This window comes from Pinus tabuliformis, chromosome 2_2, assembly GCF_031772625.1.
Source record: "Pinus tabuliformis cultivar Carrire ecotype Pingquan chromosome 2_2, CPIR1, whole genome shotgun sequence".
Lineage (NCBI taxonomy): Eukaryota > Viridiplantae > Streptophyta > Pinopsida > Pinales > Pinaceae > Pinus > Pinus tabuliformis.
Window position 1 is genome coordinate 909,304,848 of NC_142300.1, and position 8,698 is coordinate 909,313,545.

An 8,698-nucleotide genomic window follows, 5' to 3' on the forward strand; every position below is an offset into this window, starting at 1 on the left:
AACTATAGAAATTACAATATAACCCTATTTAGGGGATGCATCCAAAATTTAGATTTATATTATTCTTATTTTTATTTTAAATAAAAAAAAATAAATGAAAACAATTTTAATTCTTACGAGTGTTTGATAAATTCAAATTAAAAATAAATCTATAACCCTATTTAATCATTAACAAGTTAACCATTATAAAAATTAAATTACTTAAAAAATAATAATGTTATTGCTATGATAGGTCAGCAGGACTGATCCCTTAAGGTGGACCGTTTGGACCGTTTCATTGGACCCGAAAACTAATTTATGTGTAGAATTTTTTTATCTTTTCACTACTAAATAATAAATTTAAAATTAAATTAATTAAAAATAATAATGATAGAGTTCATTAACCTAAATGGAAAAAGACACTAACTAATAATCATACATCTCTTTAATTTTAATCCAAACAAATGATAAGGTGCCCACGACATCAAGAATATGAATAAGTATAATCCCTATCTTTTCTCTCTACAAAATCATCTCAGAGATATAACGCGTATCAGGGGTACGGTGTTTGAAAATATGTGCTAGACATTGAATTCACTGAAAGACGAGAGTGATCAAGACACTCTTGTAACAGACAAATCCTTATTTTGGAATAGGGTTGATTTAATTTATCTACGTTACCAGACATATAATTGATCTGTAATAGTAATAATATCACTTATCCTATTTATGAACTTTCTGATAATATTCCAACAACTTTTAGCTTGATTACTTTATGCTAACCTTGGAATTTGGAAATCTGATAGGCTTATCTGGGCTTCAACGGGGAGGAAATTCCACACGGTCCATCATCGTTGAAGTACCTGCTGGAAAGCATCCAAGGAATTGTGGACTGGGCAAAAAATAATGGACCTTCAAAGACAGGATGGGTCCTTCTTAGGCTCACCTGCCTCTACTGCATGCATGCTCTTGGACACATGATATATGAAATGCCTTGAAAACTTGAAAAGCGTGTTGGCAGAATTGGGCAGTTTGGGTTGTTGTGAGAATTTTGCTTTCGGTATTGTTGAATTCTTTGGAATATTTTAAAATTTGATAGATAGAAGAAAGATCATCAAGCCATTCATGCCATCGGAGATGCAACATATACTTAAACTCTAATAAAAATTAATGAATACATCGAGTACCCTGTATGTATCCTGTGGATATAATTGAACGTCTTCTGGTCGTCGACAATATTGAACGCCTTGGTATCGATAGACACTTTCAAAAGGAAATCAACGAATTTCTTGATTTCGTTTACAGGTAATTGAACAAAATCCATACACAACAAGAGTGTAATTCGATTGCATTATAACTTCTTCTGCACAATGAAACTTGTAATATTGTATGCAGCCACTGGAACGAAAGAGGAATAGGGTATAACAGTTTCAACTCCGTAGCTGATCTTGAAATCACTGCCATGGCCTTTCGATTGCTTCGGTTGCATCTATACAATGTAACTCCAGGTAGACATCATACGATACTAGTATGCCGCTTATCTCTCTGTCTACAGAGAAGCCAGTAATTTAGGTTATCTAGTTTTTTATTTCAACCGAGCAAATCAAGCTTTTTTCTCAATTGAACAAATCAGGTTTGAGCATTTTGAGATTGTCTCACTAAATCTGATCTATACCGACCAAATCTCCCTACTTAACCATTAAACCACATTTTTAAGTGAACCACAACCACCAAGCTCCTCAGACTTCTCGGTCTATTTGTCATGTTAGTTTATTGTAACATTTAGACGCTTTCATATATTTGTCAGTGTCAGGGCAGGCAGTAACTCCTCAAGGCAAAAAATGATTCATATGTACTATTCCATCAGGTAGGTCTTCATTATATACATGAGGGAGAGATTGTTCAGTTCATCTCTCGATCACTGTTCATATTTCTTATTTATCTATTTACATAAATTCACCCAATCACAAGGATTAGGTGTCAACATTCCCCCCTTAATCTGAAGGGATGTTGGTGAATCCAAGCATCATTCTGAATCGTTCAAGCTTTTCTCTTCCAAGCATTTTGGTGAAGATGACTGCAATTTGCTCACTTGTGGAACAATGACGGAGATGGATCGTTTTGGCCTCAACATGATGTTGAATGAGATGATATTTAGTATTGATGTGCTTCGTTCGATCATGGAACTTTGGGTTCTTGGCCAACTTTATTGCAGAGGTATTGTCAATCATGAGTGGAGTTGATTGTACTTGTTTTACTTGCAAATCTTCAAGAATTTTCCTGAGCCACACAATTTCTTTTGTTGCTTCAGCTGCTGCCACGTATTCTGATTCTATTGTGGAATCTGCTGGAACTGATTGTTTGCGTGATCTCCAGGAGACAGCTCCTGATCCAAGACTCATAGCATATCGTGAAGATGATACTCCTGTTTCTTTGTCTCCATCGAAGTCTGAATCAGAGTATCCAATCAAGCTGAAGTCGTCCACCTGTGTATACTTGATTCCAAAGTCTTGAGTTCCCTTCAAGTACCTTAGAACTCTTTTTGCAGCAGACCATTGTCCCTCACAAGGCTTTTGCATAAACCTGGAGAGGATTCCAAAAGCAAACGAAATGTCTGGTCTGGTAGTAGTTAGGTAGTTGAGACTTCCTACAAGCTGTCTATACTTTGTTGCATCCTCAAATTCTTTTCCTTCAATAGATGTGAGCTTTAAGTTTTGTTCCATTGGAGTAGTAAGAGGATTGCACTCTGTCATGCCAAACCTATTCGACAGATCTCCAATGTATTTCTTTTGAGAAAGAAATATGGACTTCGGATGTTGGGTTACTTCAATGCCAAGATAGTAATGAACATAGCCCAAATCAGTCATTTCAAAACTTTTCCCCAATTCTTTTTTTATGGATGCAATGTAGCTTTCATTATTCCCTGTCATCAAAAGATCATCTACATATACCACAAGATATACAACTGTTTTTCCAACTTTCTTGACAAATAAAGTTTCATCATCAAGATCATAATGTTTGAAATTGAGTTTCAGAAGATGCTCAGTTAGTTTTTCATACCAGGCTCGCGATGCTTGTTTGAGGCCATACAAGGACTTCACCAATTTGCATACTTTATGTTCATGTCCTTTCACAGCAAATCCTTCAGGCTGGGACATAAAAACATTCTCTTTTAGATCTCCATTTAAGAAAGCAGTTTTTACATCCATTTGGTGAACTTTCCAATTGTTCTGAGCTGCTAGTGCAAAGAGTGTTCGGAGGATAGCTCATTTTGTTGTGGGGGCAAAAGTATCCTCATAATCGACCCCTTCCTTCTGTTGAAAACCTTTTTCCACGAGCCTAGCTTTGTGGTTGTCAAGTGAGCCATCAACTTTATACTTGTTCTTGTAGACCCACTTGCAACCAATTGGTTTGGTTCCTAATGGAGGATCAACCAGCTTCCAAGTGTCGTTCTTTATGAGGGCATCATACTCCTTTTGCATTGCTTCTTTCCATTCATCATGAGAAGCAGCTTCTTTGAAGGAATTTAGTTCAAAATCTATAGACAAGTTCAATTCACAATCATAAGAAACATCCATATCAATAGGTGAATTAGAGTCATCCACATCACCTCCATTTTGCTGGTTTGAATTTCTAGTTCCTATCTTTCCAAATTCATCAGGATGAACACTTTCAAGTGTCTTTGTCAGCCACTTTGGGGGACCTTTCTCAGATGGTCCAGGCTGCTCCGTTGATTGAGTTGGGACTGAATCAAGATTGAGTTTCCCAATTGTATCAATCACATCACTTAAAGCATCATCCATTGTTGGAGTTTCATGCGGGGGAGAGTGTTCTTCAGAAGAATATTCCACATGTTGATATAGTATAGGAATCCCCCCTTCAAGATGTGGACTCTGATTATCAAATTCTTGAAATGATTTTGCTTTTGCAAATCTATCCAAGCGATCAAGTTGCCGCTCAACAACATTGTCAGTTTTGGATGATTCAAGAAAAATTACATCTCTAGATACACCAAACTTCTTATTTACTTCATCATAGAGATGGTATGCATTGGAGGTGTTTGAATACCCCAGAAAGATACACTTACGACTTCTCGCACCAAGTTTGTTTCTATGTACCTTTGGTATCTAGGCATAACAGGTGGAACCAAAGACCCTGAGATGCTTTACCGAAGGAACATGTCCATACCACATTTCATATGGAATCTTGTTTCTTATAGCATTAGATGGACGTCTATTATTTATATATGCAGCACATAGAACAGCATTAGCCCAAAACATTATCTTGACATTTTTGAAGAAGAGCATGGATTGTACCATATTTAAGATTGTCCTATTCATTCTTTCAGCTACACCATTCTGTTGGGGATTATAAGGCACAGTTGTTTGATGTTTGATCCCATGTTGGCGAAGATAGTTTTCAAATTCATTTGATGTGTATTATTTTCCATTATCAGTGCGAATAGACCCAATATGAGATTGTGCATCATTTTCAATCTATTTATGAGAATTCTTGAATGTTTGAAAAGCATCATATTTGTTCTTCAATAAATAAACCCAACACATTCTGGTGTAGTCATCAATAAATGTCATGATATATTTATTTCCATTTGTAGAAGGAACAAGCATTAGACCACATAAATCTGAATGAATGAGTTCAAGTTTTCTATGTGCTCTTGAATGTGAATCATGAAAAGACTGTTTGCTATGCTTTCCTAGAATGCAAGCATCACATTGCTTAAATTTCCTAGGAATTGTAGGCAAACCAGCAACACCATTTTTCTTCAACAAGCGGAGACTGTCAGAGTTCAAATGTCCAAATCTAGCATGCCATAATAAACTTGATGGAAGTGTACCTTCTTCATGATGAGAATTGTATGAGAAATGTTGTGCACGAGCAGAGATTCCTTGCAGCTTGAGAAGCCTTTCTTCTTATATTCCCCTCATGACAAGTGAGTGGTCAGATGCTTTTCTTACCTCAAGCTTGCCATCAAACATATGAATGGAGTGACCTTGCTAGCGGATGTGGACCAAGAACAACAAGTTTCTCTTGAGTTGTGGGAGATATATAGCATGATGCAGAAGAAAGTCTGGAAGACAAGGCAATTTAAGCCTAATTGTGCCAAGCCTTAATGGCTTGATTTTTCATTGGTCTGCAAAGTATACTGCTCCATCAACATTATCAGTGAAATCTTCAAAAAAATATTTTCTATGAGTCAAGTGGTAGGTTGCTTCTGAATCAAAGAACCAATCATTTTTCCAAGAAGCAAGTGAAGCATTAAATAAATCTTATTTTACTCCAATGTTACATTGTGCCACAACATAGTGAGTGGATTCAGGTGCTTACCTTTGTCTGTATCATCAGTTTTACCTTTCTGTTGGTTTCTTTTTTGCTCAATTTTGTCCCATGGTAGCTTGCATGTAGAGGCATCATGTGATCCATTTCTTTTGCAGCGTATGCAGTGCAAATCTGCCTTTTATCCTTGAGAATGTCTGCCCCCCTGCCTCTGAAATATCTTCCTCTTCCTCTTCAACCACCTCTTCCTCTTGTAGAATCTTGAGCAGGATGCTTTTCTTTATGAGCAAGCCACACAGCCTCTTCAGAAGATTCAGGGGTTGTCTTCTTTCCAAAAGCTTTCTCTCTTTCAGCAAACTTTTTCACAAGAGATTCAAAGGTTATATCTTTGAGATTTCCATTTGCTTGCAATGACTCAAGATAATTGGAGTCAGTAGGATAAAGTGCCTTGATAAAAGCGATAAGAGGAATATCCAACTCAACCTTAGTGGATTTGATATCATGCATTATAGACTTTACTTCAGATGCAAGAGCAAGAGGATCATTATTTTGCAGTTCAAGAGTGAATATTTTAATCATGAGTTGAACAACTTCAAGTGCAGAATGTGAGTCGTAGAGTTCTTTCAGCTTTTGTAAGGCTTCAAAGGCAGTTGAATAGGAAGAAATATGGCGACTCACCTCTTCATTTACAGATGTTGTGATTAATGCATAATCTTTGCTACTCTTGTTTTCCCAAATGACGAGCTCTTTGTCTGAGGTAGGCTGTACTGGTTCATTGTCTCTGTCTCCGACACACACTCCTTTCCACAACTCATTGAAAATGAGGGTGTGTTTTATCATCCGGGACCATTCAGGATAGTTCTCCTTGCCAGTGAGAACTATTCCCACCATGGATATGATTGAATTCATTCTGTAAAAATTACTTCTACTGATAAAAAAAATCTTTTGCTGGAAAAACTGTATCAAATGCAGACCGAAGATTCGTTGTATTCAGACTCATTCATTAGTCCTTTATTGGTCTAGCTTTGACGTCTTATTTATACATAAATTGAAAATTAATGAGACACGTAGACAAGACAAGAACTGACATACTCATTTCTATTTATATATAGGCTTTGTGCATGACCAATTCTCTGACACAATCCAAACCATCCAATGTCTTCCCAATTCCATGAACGGCATCTATATACACAAACTGACATGAACCCATTTACCTGATAAATGCAAATTTAAGAATCACCGTTAGGATTTGTAGTGGTTGTTGTTGAATAGGCTCAGAGTATTCCCACAGCACAGCTACAAACTGGGCACGTGATACCGGGTTTGAAATCCGTGACTAGCAGCTAGGTGAGGCAATGGGTAGTGGTCATGAAAATTGGGCCTTAAAAGCTCTCGGTGCAGTGTTAATTCATCTGCCTGAACGGAGTTCTAAACGCAAGGGTTACGGACCCTCATCATCGTACATCGTATATATAATATACAACAACTCGCTCTGAGCAGACCAGCGTTAAAAAAATACCATGTCAACAGCATATATATGGAGTAGACCAGCATTAAAAATACCATGTCAACAGCGTATATATGGAGCAGACCAGCGTTAAAAAAATACCATGTCAACAACGTATATATCAGCGTTTACCAAGATTTTCATAAATGGATTGAACCTGGAGCGTTGTTATACCAGCGTGGAGGGAGGCCGGCTAGCATAAACAGTACCATACACCGCAGCACCTACGGCTTCAGTGCGTTTGATGCAACAATCAGCTCCAATGCAACGAATCGACTCCTTCAAGAGGTAACGCACTTCAACGAATACATTAAAAAATGAATGAGATTTCGCAGGGATTTGACAGAGATGTCAGCCTACAGAACATGGGTAGAATATAAGCAGAATATGTAGGAGGGAGTTACAAAGCAGAGGGAAACTAAAAAAAGGTGCTGGCTCTGGTACCATGTTAGGCCAGGTAGTAACTCCTCAAGGCAAAAAATGATTCGTATGTAATATTCCATCAGGTAGGTCTTCATTATATACATGAGGGAGAGACTGTTCAGTTCATCTCCTGATGACTGTTCATATTTCTTATTTATTTATTTACATAGATTCACCCAATCACAAGGATTAGGTGTCAACAGTTAGGTTAGTTTATTGTAACACTTTCATAAACAGTGGTTTTCGAGAACTTCAAGGAGAACAATGGGAATTTCGTTGGCTCTGAAGTTCAATTTAACAAACAAGTAGGAAGTATGCTGAGCCTTTATAAACCTTTGGAACTTGCATTTCATGGAGAAAATATTATTGATGAAGCTAAATTCTACGTTGGATTTAACGAGAAACGAAACTTTCAGTGCATGGAACTGCAATATTTTCAATTGTTAGATTAAATACATGTTGGAGACTTCTTGGTACACCAGTCCACCAAGACTAGAAACAAGGAGATATTGTGAAGTGTATCAACCAGATTATGTACAGTTAGCAAAAGGGATTTATAGGTGGCACTACATATTATTTTTCATCTACTATTGTTTTTGCAAGCCATTTTATATAATGGCTTGTATTGTTTTGAATGAAAGTTACTAATGCTATTTTTGGTTGTGTATGAAAGTTACTAATGTTAATTTTTGGTTGTGTGAAAAACATAAGAAAGGTATAAATTGAGACACACAGAGACTTGGATTGATTAAAATAAATTTATCATTGGATATTTATTATTTTTTACTAAAGATTCACTCAAAACAATTCGAGTAGGCAAAAACCACACTTTATTTGACTTTACCAAATATAACCCTGAACTGAAACTTATTCACACTTAGTAAGTCAACTCACGCTAACACTAATTAACTCAAAATCTAAATTTGAATTGTTATACATACAAGCAGGAGAAATTACAATTTCCAACACTCCCTCTTAATTACGATTGTATGACTCAATATGACTACACATGCTAGGCTTACAATAGAAATTGACTCAATCATTACTCAAACATGTCTATTGGTCTAAGTCTCATCTAGGCTTACAATGACTCAAAACTTTTACAAATTTTCATTTCTTTTCATTTCTTTCCAATTCTATATCTTGGAAATTTCTTCATTCTTGTTGTAATCTCAAAAAAATTTCATTTGTTGTTGTTGTAATTTTTGTTTGACTTATCTTATATTTGTTCTAAAAATAAATTTAATTGTCTTCTACAACTTCTACTTGAACAATTCTTTGACCGCTACTAAAACTATTCATCTTTAAATTATGTTCTTCACTCTACTTCATTCATCTGCGAAAACTATTCATATTTAAACTATGTTCTTCACTCTTCTTCATTCATTTCATATTCTTAACATTCATATTTTTTTGATAGAAAAATCTTTTCTTTTTTACTCCAAAGATGGAAAATTGTTCCAATGCTTTCTTCTTTGTCTTCATAAACTTTGA

The 8,698-nt window shown here is 36.1% G+C and overlaps 1 pseudogene across 1 annotated transcript; it reads left to right on the forward strand.

Annotated features, from left to right (window-relative positions):
• The first annotated feature begins 1,162 nt into the window (after positions 1-1,162).
• LOC149195959 (alpha-bisabolene synthase pseudogene) lies at positions 1,163-1,546 on the forward strand (annotated as a pseudogene). The gene is made up of 2 exons (XR_016255136.1): positions 1,163-1,284; positions 1,375-1,546. The product of XR_016255136.1 is annotated as an alpha-bisabolene synthase pseudogene (transcript).
• Positions 1,547-8,698: the final 7,152 nt, after the last annotated feature.